At 43.7% G+C, this 25,686-nt stretch overlaps 1 pseudogene across 1 annotated transcript in view; it reads left to right on the forward strand.

Annotated features, from left to right (window-relative positions):
* Positions 1-7,787: 7,787 nt before the first annotated feature.
* Positions 7,788-25,686, forward strand: part of LOC308521579 (uracil-DNA glycosylase-like) — a 102,943-nt pseudogene continuing 85,044 nt past the window's right edge. The window contains exons 1-2 of the transcript in view: positions 7,788-7,935; positions 9,316-9,477. The product of the transcript in view is annotated as a uracil-DNA glycosylase-like (transcript). The remainder of the gene's footprint in view (positions 7,936-9,315; positions 9,478-25,686) is intronic.

Raw genomic sequence — 25,686 nt, forward strand, 5'->3', positions numbered from 1 at the left:
GCCATCTTCCTCTTCCCCCAGCCCACTGGCTGGATGTCATGGACTATTTGCTGATCTCTGTTCTCCTAGGGCACAGGAGGTGGGGAGTTATCAAGTTCTCTGGGCTCTTCCTCCTGTCCTTCCAAGGAGAAATTCCCATTCTCCTCAGCCTTTGTCCCTGCCTCCGTTTCAGTGGACCACATGATAGAGGGACTGAGGCTTAAGAGGGGGAAGCTTGATGGGGAGGCATGCAGGTACTGTGAAAATCCCTCTGCTGTCCCCCATGGGAGAGGGGGTTGGGTTTGGAATGTAAGAACAACACAATAAACTTGATGTTTAGGGCAATGGCCCCCACAAAAAAAATATATATATATTTCATCTTACATGCCACCTGGTGGATTCCTAGAGCCTGGCATTGCAGAGATTCTGAAGCCGTCTGAGATCCTGGGGAAAGTGTGTCAAAATCAACAGAGGAGTTGACCACATATCATCAGTATTTACAGGACCAGTATTTGCCATCCCTGTGTTAGATGCCACTGAGTGAGCAACAAAATAAAATAAAATAAGCCCTCGTAAGAAGGTTATTTTTGTCTCCAGCTTTGCTGCTTACGAGTTTCAGATGTACAATACTGCCACCCCTCAGTCACACTCAAATGCTGTCATTGATCAGGCCTTTCTTCATTGCTTACATTGGGTTAAAAAAATCCAAATTGAATGGAAAGTTTTTCCAGTCCACTTTCCTGAAATGTAAATCATAGATTGCAAGGACTAGACAGTCCCTAGCCTTAATTAAGATGAAGATTTGCCACCTGGTTTTTTATTACTTTTCGGTAACTTGTCACAACCATCACCTGGCAGTCAAAGAAAGGCTTTCTTTCTGAAAAACTTTCGCTTTGGACCTTTCTTCCTGGCTTTTCTTAATTAGGGGACACACATGAGGCAAGTCACTGTTCTTAGCTCTTTATTCTTGATTTACAGTCACTTCTGGTTCTATATCCAGCTCAACTCACAAGACACTGGACTTGACATGCAGAGTTCCTTGACTTGAACTTCCTGTGTCCTGGGCAGGCATTTCTCTGGGGTCAGGTTTCCTGATAGCCCTGTTTGGCACCTAATTCTCTTTCTTGAACCCTATTTCTTTGCTATTACCTAGCTGAGCAGCCCTGGGCAAATCACTTACCCTCTCTGGGCCTTCATCTGACAGGAGGGAGTTACATAGTAAGAACTAATATTTATTGAACACTTGCATAGTGCCAGGCTGTGTCCTGAATGTATTTTATTCAATGTGCACACATTTTAATAAATGCTTGACACCAAGGATCCGTAAACACTATAAAGGAAGCATACAGGAAATACGTCAGCTTTGCAGGCCACATGCTCTGTGTGGCAGTCACTCAATGCTGCCACTGTAGTGTGCAAACGGCCACAGATAAGTGACCAAATGGCTGTGGCTGTGTTTCAATAGGATTTATTTATGAAAACTGGCAGTGGAGTCAGTTTTGCCCAACTTAATTTGTGTAACAACCCCATGAAGTAGGTACTGATTTTTTTTTGGTCTATCCTCACCCAAGGATATTTTTTTCCATTGATTTTTCAGAGTCGAAGGGACGGGGGGGGGGGGGGGGGGGAGAGAGAGAGAGAGAGAGAGAGAGAGAGAGAGAGAGAGGCAGAGAGAGACTGGTTGCCTCCCTCACAGGGATTGAATCTGCAACCCAGGTACATGCCCTTGATTGAGAATCAAACCCAAGAACCTACAGTGAATGGACCAATGCTCTAACCACTGAGCACACCAGCTAGGGCTCTAATTTAGCTACATCACTTTTCTGAGGTCACCAACATAGGAAGAGCCAAAGCTCAAATGACCCATTTTTTTCTTTTTAATCCTCGCCCAAGAATATGTTTTTATTGATTTTAGAGACAGAGGAAGGGAGAGAGAAAAGGAGAGAGAGAGAAACATCAATCGGCTGCCTCTCATAGGCTCCATGACTGGGGATTGGACTCACAACCTAGATATGTGTCCTGACTAGGAATTGAACCCACAACCTCCTTTTGGTGTACAGGACAACACTCTAACCAACTGACCCCATTTTAAAAACCACCCTTCTGAGTTTCTAAAATTACTAGAGACTGACCCACTTCTCCCCACACAGGGGCCTCCTGGGGCTCCCAGTGTCCCAGCCTGAGTCCTACCAGCTCTCTCTTCTCCCCCTTCCCCTCTCTTAAAAAGGTTACCCTTCTTAGGCATTCATTATCTCTGAACGCACTGTCTGCCCTCAGCACTGAGTTGGGCATCAACCCAGCAAGTCCTAAATCCTCTTACATGCTGAGTTTTAAGCCCTCTGCCAGACTGGGGTTTCTCTAAGTCCACATTCAATCGGAATGAAATCACCAGATGAAACCAAAGAGCTCACATTTGAACAATGCCCCTTCCATAAATATGTTGACTATCCCGTGGTTTTGAGTTTGAACCCTTAGTTCCATTGTTAATGTGTCATGTGACCCTAGGCACGTTGAAATCTCTAGGTTTCTTACCCATTAATGATGATTAAAAACAAAACTTATGTTTGTGGTGGGGACTTGCCAATAAAAGCATTATGTAGCCATTGAGCTCTGGAGCACAGGGATGCCAGGCCAGGCCTGATTCCCTTTCCTTTGTTACTTCCTTGTTTTGAGGGATGGCTGTGAAAGTATTAACTCATAGTCAGTTAGCGGGTGTGCTTATCTCTGTGGGCCCCTGTGTCCCAGGTGGGTGAGTGGAAAGCCACAGAGACGTGGCTTTAATCACATACTCTGCTGTAGAACTCAGTCCAGGCTGAGTTGTAGAAGCACCACATTCAAGCTTCAGTCCTTATCGTTTGTGATGGGCGCCACTCCAGCGCAGGGTGGACCCGAGATCCACCTCCTCACTGGGCCAATAGTTACTGCGTGACGGCTCTGCGCCAGACATGACCCTGGACCTGGGGAGCAACACAGACGAGGTCTTCTGTGTTCTAGTTAGATGCACATACACACACCAACTCCTTGCCCAGGCTTGTAATGACACGATGTGATAAATGATGTGAAGCAAGCAGGTGTCCCGAGAGTGATGACAAAGAAGGACCTCAAATGGAAACGAGGCAAGTTGAGGAAATCCTGCCTAGAATATGTCTTCACCCTCCTCCACCCACCAAGCCTGGCTGTGTAGGGGATCCGAGGACAGAAGGAGGTGGATGTTCTGAGGAAATAAGCTCAGAGTGCTATGCGTTGTGGGGGTAGGAGCTGAGGCCAGGGAGATAGGCAGAGGCCAGATCAGGTGGTGCTTTGTGGATGATGGGAAAGAGTATTGATTTTATCTAAAATATAAGAGGAAACTATTAGTGGGTGATAAATAGAGAGTAACATGATCATGGATGGGCTAAGAAGAACACAGGAGCTCACAAGAATATTGATGGATCTGAAATCTTTTGGTGTAAAATATTGGCCCAAACCAAATTTCTTATTCTTTTCTCCCTGTAGTTCTTAATATTCTCCAACCCTTGTCTCTAACAGACAGGTCTTCTCGATGTCCCTTGAACATTGCCACTCCTCCATTGCCATACCTCTGGCAATCTGCTGCTCCCCATAGCAGGTTCTCTCTGCTCCTTGGTACTTATCTAAGTCCAGTCCTCCATCAGAATCAGGCCATGTCTCACCTCTTCCATGAAACCTTCTTTGGTAGCCCTTTATAAAATTACAAGATGTAGCTGGCCCCACAGGCCAGAAAAAAAAAAAGAAAAGAAAAGAAAAAGAAAAAGAAAAAGGGGGAACGGGAGAACAAGGGGAAAGTCAAAGTCCTTCCAATGTCTCACTTCCATCTTTTCCTCTAAGGTCCCTTCCAATAGTTACAGCTCTAGGCTTTCTCTCCAAACCAGCTTATATTTTTTTTCTCACCATGAAATTTTCTGCCGGTCATTAAATACCTTTTTTGCTCATCTAACTCCTACTCATCCTTCAAGATGCACCTCAGAATCACTCCTAAGAGAAAACTTTGCTGATCACTGCCGAGGGATGACGTTGATCGATTCCTTCTCTCCAGTCACATCCACTTATTGATTATTCTAAGTTAATGAGACAAAATAAAGCAAAACAAACAAGCCTTTGTCTGCATACCCATCATTAACTGATTTTCTGGAAGAAATAAGGTTCTACCCCTTTAATGATTCCTATTAAAGCCCACCTTGTTTTGCTGTCAAGGAGCTTCTCTTGGAGCAATGCATTACTGAACTTTCCCCTTGTTTGATTTCTTAGGAGCTTTTAATCATCAAGGTCATGCCATGATGTGGAGGGACAGAAAACACACCATATTTTGTCAAGTAAGAAAACGGTGACTGTGAGAGGGACGTGAGGAACAGACACGCAGGTGGGGGTGCTGGTTTACGAAGCATCTATGGATGAAGAAGGTCTAAAATATTCTCTTAAATTATTCTCCCCTGTGTGCCCCCTGGAAAGTCTTTGGGCCCCATAGGGATACCTACACCCAGTTGGAAGATTATTTCTGGAAGATAGGGGGTGAAGGTAAAGGTGAAAATAAAAAGAAAGACCTCAGTGAAATGAAGAGCTGGAGAGAAAAAAGTGGACATGAAGAGCTCAAAGCACAGGGTAAAAGTGTGAAAGCTGCGGAGTAAAAGCTCTCCCTGGCTGACGCAGGCTGGGGAGATGACACAAACCTCCCCCGTGCAGAGAGGAGGGGAGCCAGCGCGGGGCTGGCTGAGGGAAGAGGACTGGGGGGTGCATCCCGGAGTGAGGGGTAAGCAGAGAGGGAGGCGGCCTGCGAAGGATGGACACGTCGGGGCCAGTTTGAGGAAACATCACGTACGTGGTCTCGCCAGTTGATTCCAGAGGAAGTTTCAGGAATCATTGATTTCATCTGCTCGTCACCAGCATGATTAATACGTGTTTCAGGATACACACACACACACACGCACACACACACACGCACACACACACACACGCATTTTCTCATTAATGAAGCCCGTATGCCTTCCACCAGAAACACATCACAAAGCTCTGGAAATGCTTTCCGAGGACATTTCCTGTCCCTGCCCCCACCGCTCCATCTCCCACCACCCACCACCCACCACCCACCGCTTCCTTGCCTTCCTTTCTTCACCTTCTTTTCTTCTTTCTCCTCCTTTCCTTGTTTTCTGGCCCTCTCCCATGCTTCCCTTTGATTCCCATACTCATTGCCAAAGGCTTTCCCCTGCCTCAGTTGTTCAGTCAGCAACTGACACAGACTTAGAAAAAAATGAACATACTCTGGGCCACATCCCAGGGAAGCTGGGGGAGGTTTTAGCTTAGAAAGAGCCTCTTGGTTGGAAAATGAATCAGGAAGGTAAGAAGGTGTTGCTGAACGTTTCTAGCCAGGTATGACATGGCCCAGCACCACGGGCTTACGTAGGATCTGTAACCAAATCTATGTTTATTATTTTTTAAAAAAATGCATATTTATATAGAATTGTAGGATGCCAGAAGGGGAAAGAAAAAGAAACTTAGAGACCATCTAATTCAAAATTTTACAAAAGAGGAAACGGAGGCCAGAGAGGAAAAAAGATTTGTCCAAAATCAGAGGACTGGTGATTTTCCACCTTATAGTCCGTTATCTATGGGGAAAGTGAGGACTCGTGTGTTCAGAGTCCAGAAGCAATGTATTTAATAACATTAACACAATGGAGCAAATGCACATATACGCATACCATATAGTAGTTCCCGCAAATATAATAGACATAGTAGGCACACTCTCTTCTTTATCTCCTTTTTGTTGGGTTTTTAACCTAATATAGTCAGCTCCTATTTGTCTAAGAGTGGGATTCCTTTGGTAACTCATTTGCCTATTTGTAGCCATGTGGCTATGGTTTAGGTCAAGCTAGAAGGGAATGGACCTGCACACAGTGATGTATATCTGAGCCGACTTTAAGCTCTGAGGCTTGGATCTCTGATTGACGTCTGAAGTACCACAGGCCTCACATCAGGATTATCCAACATGATCTATTCTAGTAAGCATTTGGCTGGGAATTAGAATAGGTGGGTTCTGACCCAGCCCTGCCACTGGGTTTTCTCTGATTGACCTTGGGAAAGTCCTTTTCCCACTCGGAGACTCCATGTCAGCATCTTAAGTACAAATGGTACTTCATAGCATCGTGAGAAATGAAGGAAAGCGTAGTGGAAAGCACACGATAAAAGGTTACGTGCTGTAATGCTGCCAAGGACTTTAATTTTGATCACTACCTTCCATTTGATCACTACCTTTCATTGCCATGGAGAATGGAGAGGTTTTTGTTTTTGTATTTTTTGTTAATCCTCACCTGAGGATTTTTTCAATTGATTTTTGTTTGTTTTAGAGAGAGAATGGAAGAGAGGGGGAGAGACAGAGAGAAACATCAATGTGAGAGAGACCCATCAATTGGTTGCCTCCCACAGGCACCCCAACAGGGGCCGGGGATGGAGCCTGCCACCTGGGTACATGCCTTTGACCAGAGTCAAACCTGAGACTGTTCAGTACATAAGCCGACAGTCTAATCACTGAGCAAAACCAGCTAGGGCAGTTTTTGTTTTGTAGATGAGATGTCCTCATGTATGCCTCTCACGACACCTCAGTCTCTAGCAGGTGTCTCCCTTTAGGGGGGCTTTTCTGACCATCCCCTTGCCATCTGCAGTGCTACCCAACTCCCTTGGCCAGCTCCCCCTCCATCCTCTGGACCAGTTCCATATGTCCCTTTGGCACTTCTCTCCTCAGCCATATTTCAAAGCATTTACTATCTTTTGCCCGATCTGAGTGTGAGGGCCATGAGGGCAGGGACTTGGGCAGTTTTGCTGACTGCCTTATTCCCAGGCCCTAGAACATACAGAGCCTGGCATAGTACGTGCTCAATAAACATTTGCTAAAGAATTCATGAACACTAGACCACTTGAGGGAATTTGACATGGACAGTAGTAGCAGAAGATGATGGTGATAGTTCAGGTGATCCATAAACTTAAATTTTGTAGTCTGACCAGTTGGTTTGAATACCCAGAGATATTTGCGTATTTTTATCAGAATTTCTAAATTTCAGTGATAGAACAAGACCAGGAGGGTTAGGCATTAGCAACTCGCAGAGTGAGGTGTGCTCCTGCTGGCATCCACCTAGAGATGCAGGTGGAGCTGGGAGGTGGGGAGAAATGGCTCACTCTTAAAACACTCAGCCCGCAGGAGAGGTGAGATGGCAAGGAGGGGGTCAAGGAAGGGAGGCAGATGGGCTTAGGCTGCTTAGAGCTCTTTTCCACCAGCTTCTGGTGTGAGCCGCCTCCACTAGATGCACGTCATGATCTGAGACCAACCATTTGCAGACCTAGGAACCTGTCCCTGACGGCCTGTACATGTGACAGTCACGGAAGCATCTGGATTTCTGAGTAGAAGAATCCACCTGTAAAGAGTATTCGGGACACTGGTCCTTCCAGCATCAATAGGGTAGGATATAACCAGGATGTGTTATACTGCAGGGGCAGAGGCCTCCAGGGACCCTCTGAGCTGGCTTTCAAAGTGCCCTTTGAAAAGTATGCTCAGTCAGCTTAGAGAAACTTAACTTGACCCAGAAAGTCAGTTTTGGGGTCTCCCCCTCTGTGCTGGTTCACAGGTCATATTATATTGTACCCTATTATATTATGTTCCATTTTGTAGATCATACAGGATCGTATATGTATACATGTGTGCATACACAGGCATTTTCTGAGAGAGAGAGAGAGAGAGAGAGAGAGAGAGAGAGAGAGAGAGAGAGAGAGAGAACGGGAAGGGGCAAGGAGAGAGGGAGGTGGGCATGTCCCGCATGTCACATGAGCCTGTGGACCGTGGGCAAGGGGCCCAGGCACTCCTGTCCTGGCTGAATTTGCGGCATCCCGGTGCCCCTGTGGTGCTCACATCCCACATGAGGCCCGGAGTGAAGCAGTCTGAGCAGAACTTACACGGTGAGAGAAAATGGTTAAATGCAGCTCATCTTGGCTGCCACCCAGGGGCCCAGAAACCCGCTCTGGTAGCTGCCATGGTTTGTGTTTGCACGTTTCCCCACATCTGCAGTCCAAGGACCCTGGGCTGCCTGTTAGCAATCTCTCTCCTGTTCTGGTTTCATGGCTGGGCCTCCCGAGACTCTGGGCACATCCATGGGAGTCCGCCCTGGGCCTGATGGCTCCGGGGTGGGGAGCAAGCTGTGGGATCACCAGGCTTTGCTGGGGGCTGTGCCCTCTTAGGGAACAGATGGCTCTTCTGAGGGTGTCCCAGTGTGGCAGGTGGGAGGGGGGACAGGGAGGCTCCTCCCTGGTGCCCTCTAAGGGAAAGTGTGTGGAAGAGCCACCTCCGTCCCCGCTCTTCCTCCCATGGCTCCTGTGTCCTCTAGTCAACAGCGGGTTTGAAGAGGCTCCTCCAGCGGGGCCATGGGACACCTGAGCTCCCCGTGTCCTCCCGCCTCAGAGCAGGGGGCCCACCTTGGATCCTTCTGTTCCCCGGGACGATCTGGGCAAGCTGCTCTGCTCCTCAGTATGCTCCGTCCCGCCAGCCAAGTCATGTTCCGCTGAGGTCATGGGAGATGGATTATTTTACACAGGCATTTGCAAACGACGGCTCAAACTTGAATCTACAAGTAGGTGTTGATGGCAGATACTCCCAGGCATCTGTTTCCATCTCTCTGCCCCCCCACCCCCAGCATCTGCTCCACACCTTTGCAGCCTGCGGAACGTGTCTGGTCTCCTTTGAGTTTCTGACTTCCCTGACATACGGTAGGAGCTATGACACGTGGAGCCCAGAGCAGGGGAGGCTGGGGGCCTCAGGGCGCTGTGGGTTCGTCTGCCCGAGACAGAGGTTCAAGGCTCAGGGCTGAGTGGCATAGGAAGTAGCCTGTGATACCCAAACTCACCCAACAATTGCCAGCGTCTGTGAGGGGACCACACAGCACTATTTTCTCTTGTAATCCACTCCCTCCTGCCCCACCTCCTCTTAGACTCAATGTTGTGCCACAGCCAGGAGAGTTTTTCTTGGCTCAATCATAGATTTGTCTCTATTTTTGACTTAAGCCACAGAACAATTGTTCTCAAAGGCAGGGAAAGGGAACACGAAGGGCCTGGGACCGAACCCTCTCTTCTGCCTCCTCCTTCCTTTCCTGCCCTCTCCCCAGCCTCATAGCCTGGCCCTCCTTCCATACACTCTGCAGACATCATGTTATTAAAGAGAAATTTAGAACAGCCTGCAGGAAAGTTTAGGCAACTATTCTAGTCTGAGATATCCCACCACCCCCACGTCCCCCAGTCAGCCTAGAAAAACTGTTAACTTGAACCAACATTCCTTAAACTCTGAAGGTGCTAAGAGCCAGGGCTTTAAAACACCCAACCTGGTGCTCGGTTATCGCACTGAATTGGCAACTGCTTCCAAAAAACGCTTCCCAGTGGAGCGCATTGTCCTCAAGCTGCAGGATGAAGTCCGGAGAGTGAGCCAAGCTGCTGAGCACCGCTGTTCAGGCGGTACATCTGCCGCATAAAGGTGCCCCATCCTCTGCGACCATCCTAAGACGCACCACAAGCCAAGCATTCAAAACCCTTCGCAGTCCATTCTCAAGCAACTTTTCTAACCTGATGTTCCCTAAGCCCACAGGCGTACCGTGAACATTAGCCAATCTGGACTCGCTGCCCGTAAGCACACCTCGAACTCCCTACCTCTGGGCCTTTGCACAGACTCTTCCCTTGTCATGAGGAGCACTGCTTCCTCGTCTGCACCTAGTGAGTCTTTCCGGTCCTTCCAAACCAACCTTAAGTTTTACCTTTTCTGTGGCGTTTTCCCTGCCCACACCACCTGGAAGCCACCGCTGTGTCTGCCGACCTTCGGTAGCACTTGTGTTCCATAGACCCTTTGAGACACGTTACACACAGCTGACATGTCAGTCTCCTTCCCATGAGTTCTACATCTCCACCGAGATTAGGAGACTGAAGACAGAGCCCACGTTCAACATTTCCCGGCTTTCCCACAGCACCAGGCCCAGCGCCTGACGCACCCAGGGTGCCCAGTGCGTTGTTGATCTACGGGCTGGTTGGTTCCAGTGGCTTTGTGAAGAGCCCACTCGCCCTCTTGTTATTTTATTCCAGTTCCTGGAATTTCATAATAACAGAGATGGTTCCAGAAAGCTGATACAGGCCATTTCCTCCCAATAAACCCGTGTTTTCATATGACAGGCTGTGGAGCTTTCTATAAAAGAAAGCCTTTGTTTGCGTTCCATCAAACACATGCCAAATAATAATGATGATGAAACAATATCCATTTATTTAGTGCTTACTCACTTTACAGACTAAATACTTTACATACATTATCTTATTTAACCCGCAGCAAAACCATGAGATGCATAGTTATATTTTCCCAGCTTTTCAGATGAATACACAAAGGCTTACATCGCTAAAGCCATTTGCCTTGATTCGCAGAGCTAGCTAGTGACAGCCCCAGGATCTGAACCCAGTCCTTCTGAAGCGCAAGGGCCTGACCCCCGGGGCAGGTAACAAGGTTTCCCAGGTCTGATCTGCAGCACGCTTCAAGGCCGGCCTTGTTGTGCCCAGAGGCCTTGGTCCTCACAGGGTGTCTGCCTGAAACTAGCTAATCGGCCTTATCTTTAACATGAAACAACTGGACTAGGCCCCTTCCTGCTCTAAGAATTTATGAAGCTACACCAAAGTAAAGACACGGCCCTTGTTCTCAGGAATTTACAGCCTTGTTGGGGAGGGGCCTAGGGACCGTAGTGGAGCAAAAGCCAGCAAAGGGAGAGTATGCTCCAGCCAGGTGAGTGGTGGCGATCAGCAGGGTTCGAGCGCGCGGGAGGATGAGAGAAGCCGGCGGTTTTCTCTGCAAGCAGAGTACCATCCCAGAGATGCCTTTTCTTGAAGGACAATGAGCTTGGCCTTCACAGCAAGGCCCTGGCCTGGGATCCCTGCCGGAGCAGCGGCACATGTCACAGCCCCTGGGCGTTTATCAGCTGGGCCACTGTGACCCTTCCACGAGATGTTCCTTGAGCAACATTTTTTTTCTGGAATTTTGGTGGGCTCTGACCTGCAGTTTTCACTTCCAAAATAACTTGACTTTTCTAAAGTGGTAATTTCATTTTCATGATAATACTAAACTGAAGCCACATGATCTCTAATTGGAAGCAGGTCTCGGGCCGCAGAGTTGCCAAGAAGCAGTAAGAAACATGCTTATTCTACTACTTTGCTTGAGGCACTCAGCATTTTTGAATGCCTGGGCAGAAATATAGTTTTTTAAATAAAGCCAATCCCTGAGAGAGGAGGGGGCAAGGGGGCGAGGGGAGAGGAAAGCCGGGCAGGGCTGGGAGGTGGTTAGAAATAGGAGAAGCATTTTTTTTTAAATGCAGAGAGAGGGAAATAATACTTTTTATTTTTGTATTTAAAAGTCCCTGTCTGCCTCTGCCATCTTTTACTGAGATGGGGAGGGGGGGGAGTGCCTCGTGTTTTGGGAGGGGGTGGGAGTGTCGCTGGGGTTCTTTCAAGTTGGCTGCTGTGATTTCTCCAGCCCAGCAGAGTAGGGCTGGCTCCAGGCAGGACCTGGGAAGGTTCTTTCTTCTACTTTCTCGCCCACATCACTTCACTTGCTCTATTGACTACACCCTGATGGGAGACGCAGCGAGCCTCCTCCAGGGGCGGTTGGAGGTTGTTGGACTGTCTCTCTGGAGGGAGACAAGACAGCAATCGCGGCCTCCCTCCTCCTTTACGGAGTGGCAGAGTGTCCCAGGGAAGGCTCCAGAACACACAAGCACGAAGGAAACCTGTTAATGACGTTTTTCAAAAGAAACCAAACAAACCCCTCTCGGAAAACAAAAATTGCACAACGGATCAAATGCATATCTGAGTTTTTCTGACGGAAGCCAAAAGCTGTTTTCTAAATACAGTCAGGAGCTTGGTAATCACATGGTGTTTTTGGAAACTCATCCCTTCCTGCTGCCCTCAGTTAACTGCAGGGCCCCATTTTAGACAAGTTCGCTGGAGGGGACTCCGGGTTCTGTGGTTCTGTCCCATCCTGTTGGTTAATATCCTCCGAGGCCGCTCTGAGCCTCCGCCTGCTGGCAGCCCCGCGGGCGTCCTCCTGGCAGCAGCGTCCCTGTCCCTTCCCCGCCTGCGTCCCTCCCACCTGCCCCGTCCCTTCTGGCCTCGCGTGTTTCTGCCAGGGCTGCCCATGGCCTGGGCTGCACTAGCAGAATCCCTGGCTCAATCCTATTCTCCCTCCCCCACTTTGCACAGCGTAGGGAAGGAAAAATATAAAAAAGGAAGAAGGGAGCAAGGAAGGGACAAAGTGGCCGCAGTGGGCAAGACAGAAAGTTCTAGATTTCAGTTTTAGCTGCTGCCCATAAAAAAACCCCACTGTACCCTGGGTTGGGGAAGGGTGGCTAAGAACTTGGGTTGAAAGAGAAAGTCTCGAGGGGGAGAATATTTAGAACTGCAACCACAATGCCTCAAGATAGATGTGACTCAGTGACTTCCCAAAACATGGATTTCAGATAACTATCACGTTACATCCTCCTCATACTTGTCCCTGAATTTTCCTAAGGCAGTCCTGGACATTTTTAATTTCAACCCCGCTGTCGCACACCCACTTCAGTTTCCAGGGAAGGCACACAGGTGGTGACAGTCCAATGGGGACGTTTGCTTTCTCCCGATGTCCCCAAGGACCCCCAGGCCCCGGGGCCCTCAGGAGCAGAAACATCTGGTCCATTTCAGCAGTTTATCCACAAGTTCAGCCAGTAATCGGGATGCTGAGTCTATGCAGTGCCAAACATCTGGGTTGGAATTTTTTAAACCAGACTGATTAGATGTTTTGGCATTGTGTAGACAGGAATTCAATTTATTAATAGTTATTCCCCTACTCATCTGAGATTCTTGGTAACCGGTGTTCTGGTTCAATGAAGAAGAGGTATAAAAAGTTTTTAAAATTGGATTGCTTTAAATTTTGGAGGTACCTACATCAGTGGTTTGGCTGTGTTGCCTTTTCACTGGTTGAAAAAAAATGACCAAAATAAGATGGTTGTGTTGATCGTCACAAAACACAACCTTAGATGCCCCAAATTCATGTAAAAAGAATTAGAATTTTAATGTGTGTGTGTGTGTTATTTTTTTTTTTTTTTGAAGCTTAATACAGAAAATTGGGTGACTTCAAAATTACCTACAAGGATTAGGTTATCTCTGGATTTTTATACTTATTCTTTCAAGTAAGATGAGGAGACCATGGAGGGCAGATATGATTTTTTTAAAAGCGTTATAATTGAATTGGTCACGTTTTTTAAAGGGTGGAACTTAAAGTTTATTTACAAGACACTGCAAGATACGAAATTCCACATGGAAATAAGAAACCTGTTGCGAGGAGAAGCTTCATCTATCTGTACAGTTTGGAACTGTTCGAGTATAGCTTCACAGCAAAATTGCTACAATAACAAACAGCATTTAAAAGGAGTTCTTAGTAGAGAAACAGTAAGACAAAGTATGCCAAAGTAGGACACAACACACAACTTTATGCAGCTCTACAACCTAAAAGCTGAAGGTCCCAGGAGGGTCGTCCTGAACTTGGAGTGTGTAGCCATCACAGATAGTTTCTGGCACAGCATTTTGACCTTCCTCTTCCTCAGGAGAGCAATACTTCTCAACCAAGTTTATGAAGCTCTGTATGCAGACTCGTTTTCAAGGTTTTGTGACGTTTCGGTTTTAATTGGGCACAGTTTTTGCTGAGGATGGTGGCAGCAGCAACGTGATTATAGAGGCACATGGAATGTGCGTTTAATTTTGTTTTTTCATTCACTTAGGTGTTTTATGCTGTTTACCTTTTCCTTGTATGTTCTAGACTGCAAGTAAATAAAAAATGTGTCATTTGCACTTGAAAACTCCTCGTGTTTAAAACACTAGTGAACTAGAGAGACATTTTTTTCTCCCTCAAACAATAGGAAAAATTGATAACTTGTTAAATTTGTGTGTGTGTATGTGTGTGTGTGTGTGTGTGCTAAATTGCTTTAATCTTGAAGGTGGGAGGAACAAGGTATCTGGAGAAAGCCTGGCCCTGATTCTGGATGCATTTTAACCACCAACTCTCTGTGTAAAAGCCTCCGCTGATTCCTTCTCAGTACATGAGCCCTGGTGGAGGCAGGGAAGGCAGACAATGGTGTTGGTCTGACTGGGAGATCTATGAAGTCAGGGCACTTCTCAGGTGAGATTTTCACGATGGTGTCTTGTCTACAGATAGCTGATAGTTGGTTTTCCTGTGAAGGGGACTGAAGTCAGTCACGTCCTATATCCCCAGCCTGATGACCCTGCTATTGTCCCTTTTGGAGTCCTCAGGAAGTTATCACCCTGGCGAAGCTGGCCTTCAGAAATGAAGGCAAAATAAAAACTTGCCCAAACAAACAAAACACTGGGAGGGGTTATCACCAATAGACTTGCCTTATAAGAAATACTAAAGAGCATTCCACAAGTGGAAATGAAAGAACACTGTCCCATCGTAAAAGTATATGAGTGTGTAAAATTCATTAGTAAAGGTAAATGAAGAGTCAAAGTTAGAATCTCGACTACTGTATTAGTGGTACATAAGTCACAATTCTAGTTTAAATGTTAAAAAAACAAAAACAACTGTAACTATAATAGTTTAGATACACAATATAAAAATATGTAAGTTGTAACATTAAAAACCTAAAATGTAGGGCAGAAGACAATAAAAAATAATGATTCCATATGCTTTCAAAGTTATCAACTTAAAATAGGATATTATAATTATAAGATATTTTATGTAAGCTTCATGGCAACCACAAAGGGAAAACCTGTAGTAGATACACAAAAGATTATAGTCTATGAATAATTGTATACCAACACATTGGACAACCTAGGAAAAAGGATTGAATCATGAAGAAATAGAAAATCTGAATAGACCAATTACTAATAAGGAGATTGAATCAGTAATAAAAAACAAAATAAAACAGAAGTCCAGGACCAGAGGGATTCATGTTTAAAGAATACTTCTCAAATTCTTCCAAAAAATAAAAGGAAAAGGATCATATTTAAACACAATTTATCAGTATTACCTTGATAACAAAATCAGACAAGAACATTACAGGAAAAGAAAATTATAGGCCAATAACCCTAATAGACATAGATGCAAAAATTCTCAAAAAATATTAGCAACTAAATTCCACAATGCATTAAAGGGATCACATACCTTCAGCAAATGGGATTCATTCCTGGGCTACAAGGATAGTTCCACATCCATATTAGCATTTAACAAAATGAAAGATAAAATCTTATAATCATCTTAATAGGCACAGAAAAAAGCATTTAAAAAAAACATCATACTCAATGGTGAAAACCTGAAAGCTTGTCTTCTAAGGGCAGGGACAAAACAAAGATGTCCACTCTTGCCACTTGTATTCAGCATAGTACTAAAAGTCATAGCCAGAGCAATTATGCAAGAAAAATAAATAAAGGTGTCTCAATCCGAATGGGAGAGGTAAAATTGTTTCATTTTCAGATGACATGATATTATATATAAATAATTTTAAAGACTCCACCAAAAAAAAAAAAAAAAAAAACACCTGTTGGAACTAATTAATGAATTCAGTAAAGTTGCAGGATACAGAATCAATATAAAAAAATCTGTACACTAACAATGAGGTAACAATCTCATTCACAGTAGCATCAAAATAAAGTACAGCGGGGCCTTGACTTACGAGTTTAATTCGTTCCGAGACAGAGCTCGTTAAGGACCTCGTTAACTCAAATTACTCTATCAACTCAATGCAAAAAATCACCCCAGAGACAGCTGGTATCTCAAAAAACTGGTTAGTCGGGACACTCGTAAGTCAAGGCCCCACTGTACTTAGAAATTAATTTAACCAAGGAGGTGAAACATCTGTATACTGTAAGCTATAAGGCATTGATGAAAAAAATTGAAGAAACCGATAAATGGAAAGATATTTTATGTTTATGAATCAGAGGAATGAATAGTCTTGAAATGTCCATTCTACTCAAAGCCATCTATAGATTTAATGGAATCTTTAGCAAATGTCCAATGACATTTTTTTAATTGAAATAGAAAAAAAAAATCTTAAAACTTGCATGGAGCCATAAAAGACCCCAAATAACCAAACGACTCGACTATTCAAACTATATTTTGTTTTACTAAATAAAACAGTATTGTATTGGCATAAAAATAGACACATAGATCAATGTAATAGAGAACCCAGAAATAAACCCGCACATAGATATCATTAGGGAAATGCAAATAAAAATCATCTTATTCTCTGTATTAAAATTGATATTTACTATTGAAATAATAAGGAACATTTTGAAAAGATCTTTAATTCTCTGAGGTCTGACCTCCACTTCCTTGTCTAATGTCTTGTAGAATCTTCATTCAACTGGACTTTTCTATAGACCTTTTCGTACACATCACGAATGCACACATGTGCCCTAGGCAACCAGGAATGAGAAGAGAGAAGAGCTAAAGAGCCCTCAAACTCAGGGAAAGGAGATAAATTCAGCCAGTCATCTGAATGAAAAAAGGCAAAAAAAATCATTTCCTTTATCTCCGAGAATATCTTCAGTCTACAGTGGCTTGGACTGGTGAATTTCAGTCAATGAGTTGAACTAAACACTTGCTGTTAAACTCAGTTGAATGATTTAAAAGGACAGCAAGGCTGTGCTGATTCACAGAGCTCCCATGCTGAGAATGTGTGTTTTTTTTTAATGAGCACCCAAGCCCAAGCATAAGTAGAATTAATTTCTCACTGTATAGCAACCTCAAAGTCATAAATAAGGGAATTACTTTTTTCTCCCCAAAATGTTATGTCCAACAAAAGTATGAATTTCCAAATTAACTTAATAAGTGATTAAGTTTTATAGGGAAAAAGTTTGAATTCTCCCACAGTTAACTGGGCCACAGAATCTTAGAATTTAGGGGAATACAGGAGCATATCTAGCCTGACCCTTGCATTATGCTCAGAGCGGTATAGTGACTTGTACTGACACTGACAGAAATTTCTTAGTTCTTCGTTCTGTCTTTTTAAAAAAATCCTTACCTGAGGATATGTCTATTGATTTGAGCGAGAGAGAGAGAGAGAGAGAGAGATGAGAGAGAAACATCAATTGGTTGAGCCCCAACTCGGGACCAAACCCACAACCTAGATGTGTGCCCTGATGGGGAATTGAACCCACAGCCTTTTGGAGTATGGAATGACAAATGCTCCAACCAACTGAGCCACCCGCCAAGGGCATTCTGTCTTTCTTGTAGAGTACAGTCCTTTGCCTGTCACTGTGCCTCCTAAATGACCTAAAGTCATGGGAAGTCAATTGATCTGGAATAATTAATGTGGCTAATCAGACACTGTGAGCCTTTAAATTCCATTCCGTTCAAAGACTTTGTAAGAATTGGGGGAAAACAAACTAAGGGAGAAACACAGCAGACCACCCCAAACCACACTCACCTGAGTTCAGTAGCCAGGGCTGTGTGAATGCTAGTTCTGAAAAAAGTTTAAAAATAAAATTAATGTTAGGGAACAACACACTTTAGTAAGAAATGTCTCAAGCCTATGGCTTTAGAAAGAGTAACCCAATCATCCTTGATCGGGATAACTAGTATGCAAGTTTTAAGATCTGGCTCTTAGAAGCGTGGCCTCTGTCAAACTCAGCAGCGTGGATGGGTACCACCCAGTGCTGCTCCTGCACTGGTCAAGACACAGGCTGTTCAGTCAAGTGGGAGAACAGCAATGCCTTGAAACTTAAAAGTCAAATTATAGAAGACTGGTTAGATTTCATGCTTTAATTCTCAATAGAAGAGTATGTAGCCATTTAAAAGTATTCAGATATATGTCTGTTGACATGAAAAGTTTTTCACACCATGCAGCTAAGTAAAAAAAAGTTGACAAAACAGAAGACCTGTCCTTTTCAGGCTTTTATTATTGATCAAATGGAATAGACACCCAATAAAGGAGTTCTAGTAAGTAAGATTATTTTAGTTCAACTAAGTAAGCTAATTATTTTAGCTACAAAGAAATATGGAAATTTGGGAACAGAAGCTGTAGGATAGCAAATCATGCTGGGAATAGGCATGCAGAACTTAGACCCTGGGAATAAGTAACACTCAGGTGTTACTTTAAAAGGTTCATTCCAAAACTTCCTACAAATTAGATTTTGTTTTGCAAAAAATTTTCAGGGTATAGATTTCAATTAAAAGACAGTTTAAAAACTATAAAACAGAATGGTAAAGAAAACCGTAACTTAAAGTGAGAAATCTAACTAATGTCTGGATATAGGGATTTTTGTTATTGTTGTTAATCCTCACCCAAGTATGTTTATTAATTTTAATGAAATTTGCCTTTTCAACAAATTGTGCTAGAATATATATGAAAAAAATTAACCATATTCTATACCTCACATCATACACATAAATTCATTTAAAATGGATCATAGACAACATGAAAATATAGTTTCTAAAATGTCTTTGGACTAGGGACAGATTTCTTAGAGCGTACACAGAAATTAATAGTTATTAAAATGATACATAATTTATTAAAATTAAAAATTTCTGCTCTTTAAAAGCTACTGCAAAGGCAATGAATAAACAAGTCTTAGATTGGGAGAAACCGTTTGCAATCTATTACTTGTTTCAGTACTTGTGTACAGAATATGTAGAGAACTTCTACATCTCAATAAATAAAAAGACAAAACTTGAACAGGCACTTCTCAAAAGGAGATAAATGAATGGCCAATGAGTGCACAAAATTGTGCTGACTATCACTCAGAAATGCAAATGAAAATTACAATAATATGTACTATTCACCCACTGGAATGGCTAAAAATAAAAATGCCGTCAACACTGAGTGTTGGCGAGGATGTGGAGCAAACAGAATTCGCAGACATATAAAAAAGGGAGTATAAAAATGGAATTAACATGTTTTAGTTGGCTGGCTAGGGCTACCATAACAAAGTACCAGCAAGTAGGTGACTTAAACCAGTGGTTGCGATCCAGTGGTTCCCGGACCACTGGTGGTCCGTGAGGTCCAAAAGGTTGGCAATCGCTGAAACAATGGATTTTTTTGTGTGTGTTTTGCAGAACTCTGGAGGCTTGAAGTCTAAGATGTCAAGGTGCTGACAGAGTTGGCTTGTCCTGAGGCCTCTCTCCTCGGTTTATAAATGGCTGTCTTCTCCCCGTGCCTGCCCATGGTCTTCCTTCCGTGTGTTTCTGCATCCTTAGCTCCTTTTCTTATAAGGACAGCAATCATATTGGATTAGAGCCCATGCTAATGTCTTCATTTTAACTTAATTACCTCTTTAAAAATTCTATCTCCAAACACAGTCACATTCTGAGGTACTGGGGATCAAGATTTAGACATGTGAATTTTGGAGGGACACAACTCAGCCCATAACATCTCACTCTGAAAGATAGTTTGGAAGTTTCTAATGAAATTGAACATACCTCTATCTTATAACTCAGTCATTTTGCTCTTAAGTATTTACCCAAGTGAAATCACATCCCCTCCACCAAATACCTTGTACAGAAATATTCACTAGAATACTACTCAGCATGAAAAGGAATGATCTACTGACACATGTAACAGGGAGGAAACTTTCTGGAATATTAGAAGTATGCTACATCTTGATAGGGCATGTGTACATAGACTTATGTATTTATCTAATCATAGTTACACCTAAGATTCACAATATGTAAATTATATCTCCTTTAAAAGCATCTATATATATGTAAAAGCTTAATATGCAAATTGTCCCCTCAGAAGTTCGACCGGGAGACTGGGAGTTCAATCGCTTGCTATGACATGTGCTGACCACCAGGGGGTGGTGTGGAACAAAGGAAGGCCCCAGCTGGCAGCCAGAAGGCCCAAATGGCCCTGATCACTGGCCAGGCCCAATGACCCTACCTGTGCACGAATTTCATGCACCGGGCCTCTAGTAAATAAATAAAAAAAATCGAAATACTTATAAAAATTACCTGAGAATTGTCACAAACTCAAGTATGTGTAATTATTTTGCTACCAGTTTGGTACAAAAAGTATGGGCAGACACTCTTGGAGCTTATCTGGTGGCCTGGCCCTCAGCTTCTCCAACTCCTGGGCCAGGTCTGAACACAGCTCCAAGGGGAAGGGCGCCCCCAACATCACCATTGGAAATGGTGAGAGCTGCACTCTGCCCGTCCTGTTTGTTTTGGCATCTCCCACTTCACTCCTTCCTCTCCCAACTGCCCACCCAGACATCAAGCAAAAGATTCATAGAAGCCACATAGCCGATGTCCATGACTGTGAGGCCTACCTACAGGACATGGCCTGCCTTCCATGTCACTCATAGGTTGTGCTTCTCTGACTGAACTTGGCATATTGGTACATGAGCAGTGCTAGGTAATGTGAACCATAAGGAGACTCACCAACAGTGGGAGTCATTTCTAGGAAGAGAGTACAGCATGAGAGTACCTGCTTGTGTTTGGGCACCCCTTTTTCTTTCTGTGGGGCCTTGGCCAAGTCACCTACCCAGGGGAGTCTGCAAAATGTGGGCCATCACCCCTCCTTTCATGACCTTGATGACCTCCCGAGGGTGATGCTAATTGTCCATTGTGATAGAGATTATTTCCTTCGTTCCCTCTAGGAGTGTGGTCTTATTTAACCCGAGGCCAGGGAGTGGATGGTTGGGCCTTTCATGGTCTGTTTTTGGATCTTTCCAAGACATTTAAGTAAGAGGGAAGAAAAGTTAAAATAGGGGCTAAATGGAAAAATGAGGATCTCAAGGAAACAGGAAACTTGATGTGCTGTGGGATTTCATTTCTCTTGTGCAAAGCACATTTTCTCCAACCAATCATTTCTGAAATAAATGATCCACAATCATTTAATGTGGATGCATCGCAGACCTGGGCTGGGCCCTGTAATTTGGAATAAAACATGACTGACGGGTTGACAGAAAAGTTCGGCCAATAAATTACATACATCCTGTTAGTACAGTCTCATACCTAAAAATATCTTCAGAGGCTAAAGAGAAACTGGCAGTGGCTATGGATTGACTGAAAAAAAAAAATCATCCATAAAAACTAAGCAAAATTATATCCACACTCCCCAAGCTGTAGTTAAAATTAATTTGCTTTTAGACCAAAAAAAGTCACATATGCCAGTGCAACAGGTCGTTGGTTGAATTCATTCAGTAAAATGTTCATTCAGACTAGTTTGCTGGTGTTGTGTAGGCTCAGCAGGTAGGACTTACGTTTTCTCTGAAACAGAACAACAGGATGCTACCCTCCTGTAGATGTGGGCTGCATGTCACTCCATGGAGTGTTTCTGTTTTAGGAAGAAAAGTGGGTGATACCAGTAGCAATAAAGATGGCAGGATTCTAGCTCCGACCAATCAAATGTGCTCACTTGCTTCAGTTTCTCCATCCAAGAAGCAGAACCTTTAATTCCTGTAATACCAACACTTGCTGCCTTGTAGCTGGAAGTTGCTTCTACACAGTTTTGCGAAGTGCATTTTGCCCACAGGAAGCAATTCCAGGCTTCAGATTTTCTCAGATAGCGCTCAGGAGTTGCCTTCCAGCTGCCTGATGGAAGACCAGCATCTGGCTGCAAAGGAACTCCAGGTGAGCATAATCTGGGTTGGAATTGGGAAGGCAGTTCCTCAGCTGCTGCTCCCCATCACTGTTGCCAGTTCAGGTCAGAAAACCTAAATAATTTGTTTAACCTGATCCCCTTTCCCTACCTTGAGGGAAAACTCCTATAAGCTCACTGTAAACACAATTATGCCATGTGGGGCTTTCATTAATCTAGTACAAACCACAGCCTGACATACACTGGGCAGGATTGACTTAATTTTTTTTTTCTTCACCCATTTTCAGTACCAGCTTATCCTCACACTTCCTACCCAGAGGTGGTGGTTTGTAGAGTGTGAATTTGGGGGAAAAGAAAAGTTACCAGAGCCAATCCCTGCCATGGCAGAAGCATTCTTCAGGACCCAGAGATGGCCAGGGGTTCTTAGGGTGGAGTTCGAGGGGATTCCAAGTTCATCAAGAAGTGCTGAAAACTCATTTTCTAAATGAGGAGACGAGTCCCAGAAATCACCCAGCTTGTGAGTGGTTTTCATTCATTTAGCAAATGTTAATTAGACACCACTTTATGCAGATACTGAGGGTGGTACAAGGATGCAGAGGTCAATAAGACAGATAAGGTGTCTACCCTCAGAACCTCTCTTTCTCTTACATAGCCTGTAGGCTCAGATTTAGCTATGGACAGCCACAGCTTCGGGCTGGCAGAAAACTGTTTAGTAGACTCTTTGGACCAAAACCCACAATAACAAAGACACTTAACATTTCATTTCAGTGCATGAAGAATATTTATGTGTATAACTAAAAAGTTATTATTGTACATAAAATAGAAAACTTCCAGGAACCATCTTTATGTTTATTATGTATGATGAGCTCTAGTATTTTCTGTTTTGTTTTTCAGAAATCTGACTATGATCCCCTTGAGAAGGTGAAGGGCCGTTTTGTAGCTGAGCATTCCCTGAAGCATAGGGGTGTGGTGACATTAGTGGAATTGTGATTTAATGAAGGCTTTCGAGGATTTGGGGGATTATGGTGTAGAGGATGAGGAACCAGCTGCTTTTGCTTGCTTGAGGCACTGGGGACTGAGCTGGAGGAAGTGGACTTAAATGGTAATGGCTGCGATTTAGAATAGACAGAGGCTAGCCGCAAAGGCTACCAGCAGGACCTTGAGAAGGCTTCTTTCTGGGAAAATGTCATTACGGGAATGGAAGCAGTGGGAGGATAACAGGTCCCATAGAACCTATAGCATGGAAGTTTGGGGATCAAGACTCATTGGAAAGTGGCCATGTGGTCTCGGCAGCAGACCGGACAGAACCCCTCCCTCCTGTCCCCCTCACCCTCGGGTAGCATAGTACATACTCCAAAGTTCAGGGACTCATGGCTCTAGCTTCTGGGAGACTGCCTCCTTCGAATCTATAATCCAACCCTTTTACACAACCCATCTTTCCCAGTGGATTAAAAGAAAGAAAATTCAGAATTATTCACAATAGTGGGTTGGTTCCTCTGAGCTCTGGGAAGGAACTGGAGATGTTTATTTGGAGAGGAAAAGATTAAGTCCCAACAAATGTCTCCAAATAGTAAAAAAAACTTGATGATGTGGAAGAATGAGTAGATTATTTACTTACTTATTTACTAGTATATCTTTATTTTTTGGATGACAGAACTAGAATTGATGGGTGGTAGAAATAGGGAAACAGACTTTTCAACTCATAGTTAGAAGGAACTTTCTAAAGAGTAAATGCTGCCTATCTCAGCAAGTGTGATCGCAATGACCAAGGTGAAGAAATGGTTGGGTTCATTTGCTCACTCACCAAGCTTTACTGAGTTCCCTTACATGCAGTGTACTGTGCCAGTGCCAGGAATAGATTGCTCTTGAGGGTCTTTTAGAAAAAATTTCTGCATTGATTGAGAAATAGAATTTGGTACTTAGATTTCTTCCAATTCTAGGATCTTTTTCAGGGTTGCATAGGTGCCTGTAAGTTAAGAAAAAGAGCTGTTAAAGCCCATGCAATAAGGGCACCTCTGAATAGTGTTATCATGGCTATTGGGAGCAAAGACTACCACAAACAGAAATGATTAGGGACTTTGGGATGAGCAAGAGCCTATCTTACATTGTTTATCTTTAAAAGTTCCCTACTATCCATAGGATAAAGTTGGAGTTGTTTAGCCTGGCCAACTGATCTACCAAGTCATTGCAATGTCTTATCTTGCTGCCCCCAAATGGTGATTCTCCAGGCCAGCCTGTCTGAACTACTCATTTTCCTTTGACATTAGTGATGATACTCATTCTCCCAGCTTTCTGAATGTCTCTCCTTGCCTCTCCACTGTGTTCCTCATACCCAGTAGTCAAAGCCCTTCTTGCTCTGGCCAGTGTAGCTCAATTGGTTGAGTATCATCCCTTGCACCAAAAGATCTCTGGTTTGATTTCCGGTCAGGGCACATACCCAGCTTGTGGGTTTGATCCCCCGTCAAGGTGCATGTGGGAGACAACCAATCTATGTTTCTCTCTCTCTCTCTCTCTCTCTCTCTCTCTCTCTCTCTCTCTCTCTCTCTTTCTCTCTCTCTCTCTCTCTCTCTCTCTCTCTCTCTCTCTCTCTCTCCCCTTCTCCCTCCCTCCCTGTAAAATCAATAAAAACATATTTTTAAAAAGCCCTTCTTTATGAAACCTTCCTTGACCTGCTTAGTCTCACTCTATCTTCTTGTTATTGCACATCCTGTCTGTATTAGTCGTTTGGCATCTCTTGGGTTTAATTTTGGGAACATGTCTAATTTACCTCACCAATTGGATTGTGATCCCCCTGTGGGCAGAGGCCACACATTCTACTTTGTTATATACTCTTTTGCCACAGGGCAAAGCATACCTTCAATTCATGTAGAATTGGCTGCAAGTGAACAAGACCTTTCATTATCCATTCTTGTTGCAACACAGTCACAGCTCAGGCCTATTGTTCATATGAATGGAGAAAGTCTTGTAGATAACAATATTGAAAACACTTCAAGATGTCTGTAGTAGGTTCATATTTCATGTGCATTTTGAACAACAAGGGTTTTTATTTTTATTTTATTTATTTATCAAAAAAATCTTATAGCATTTACATGTGGGCCAAGAACTAGCCATTTTGGCCCATGAGCCTTCTTTGAAGAGCATGTCCTTTCTTGTTCTCATTTTCTTTGTCTTGGACAATTGGTATGGCTCTGCATGGTATGTCACTCACTGATTTCAATTCTACATGGCTGGTGAAAAAAAAAGAAAAAGAAAAACTGGAATCTGGAAGAGTTTGTAGAATCTTTTGGGGCAGGCTTCTGTCTTCTTGCAGGTTTGCAGTCATCTAAAATGAGCCACACCTCTCTGACTTCTCTAGCAAGACTTATAGTATTTCTTCACAACCCATTTCTTTTTTACAGCTCTTTGATCCCATTCATTTCACACAGGTCTCTACTTTTCTGCTTCTTGAACCATTTCAGGACTATGGCATAAGATCTCTATGCTCCAGGACGTTTCCATCCAATAGTGGAGCAGAGGATGGGCCATAAGAAGATTCTCAGAAGGAATATTTCTTCTTGGAGGGTTGTCTCTTTGACCCATAGAAGCATGGAAATGAGGTGTGAAGTGTGGTCACATCAGTTTTCTCCTAGAGGAAATCAGTTTTCTCCTAGAATCAGGAAAGTTTAAAGGGAGTTTATCATTAAACTTTGCCTTATACCACCCTGCTCACTTTCCTCACCACACACACACACACACACACACACACACACACACACACACAGAGTCTTTTTTGGGGCTTCCAAATATCTTATGGAACTGTAGTTAAGTTAGCATAAGTTAGAGATTTATCTTTTCAAATATAGTAATAAAACCTCATTTTCTGGAAACACAGCATTTTTCTTAACCAATAGATTTAAGAGAACAAATTCTGGGATTTGCATGCTAATGACTGTACTCAGTAACCTCTGCATTTTACAGATGAAGAAACTGAATGCCCAGAGAGGCTAAATCAGTCATCTGAGACCACATGGTGTTTCCTTGATAGACAGGACTTAGACTTTCCAACTCCTGCCTCCTGGTTGGTTGCTGCTCAAAGAGGATGATGACAAATCCCAAGAGCGCGTGAATATTC

This window comes from Myotis nattereri, assembly GCF_964212035.1.
Source record: "Myotis nattereri genome assembly, chromosome: 6".
NCBI classification, from domain to species: domain Eukaryota; kingdom Metazoa; phylum Chordata; class Mammalia; order Chiroptera; family Vespertilionidae; genus Myotis; species Myotis nattereri.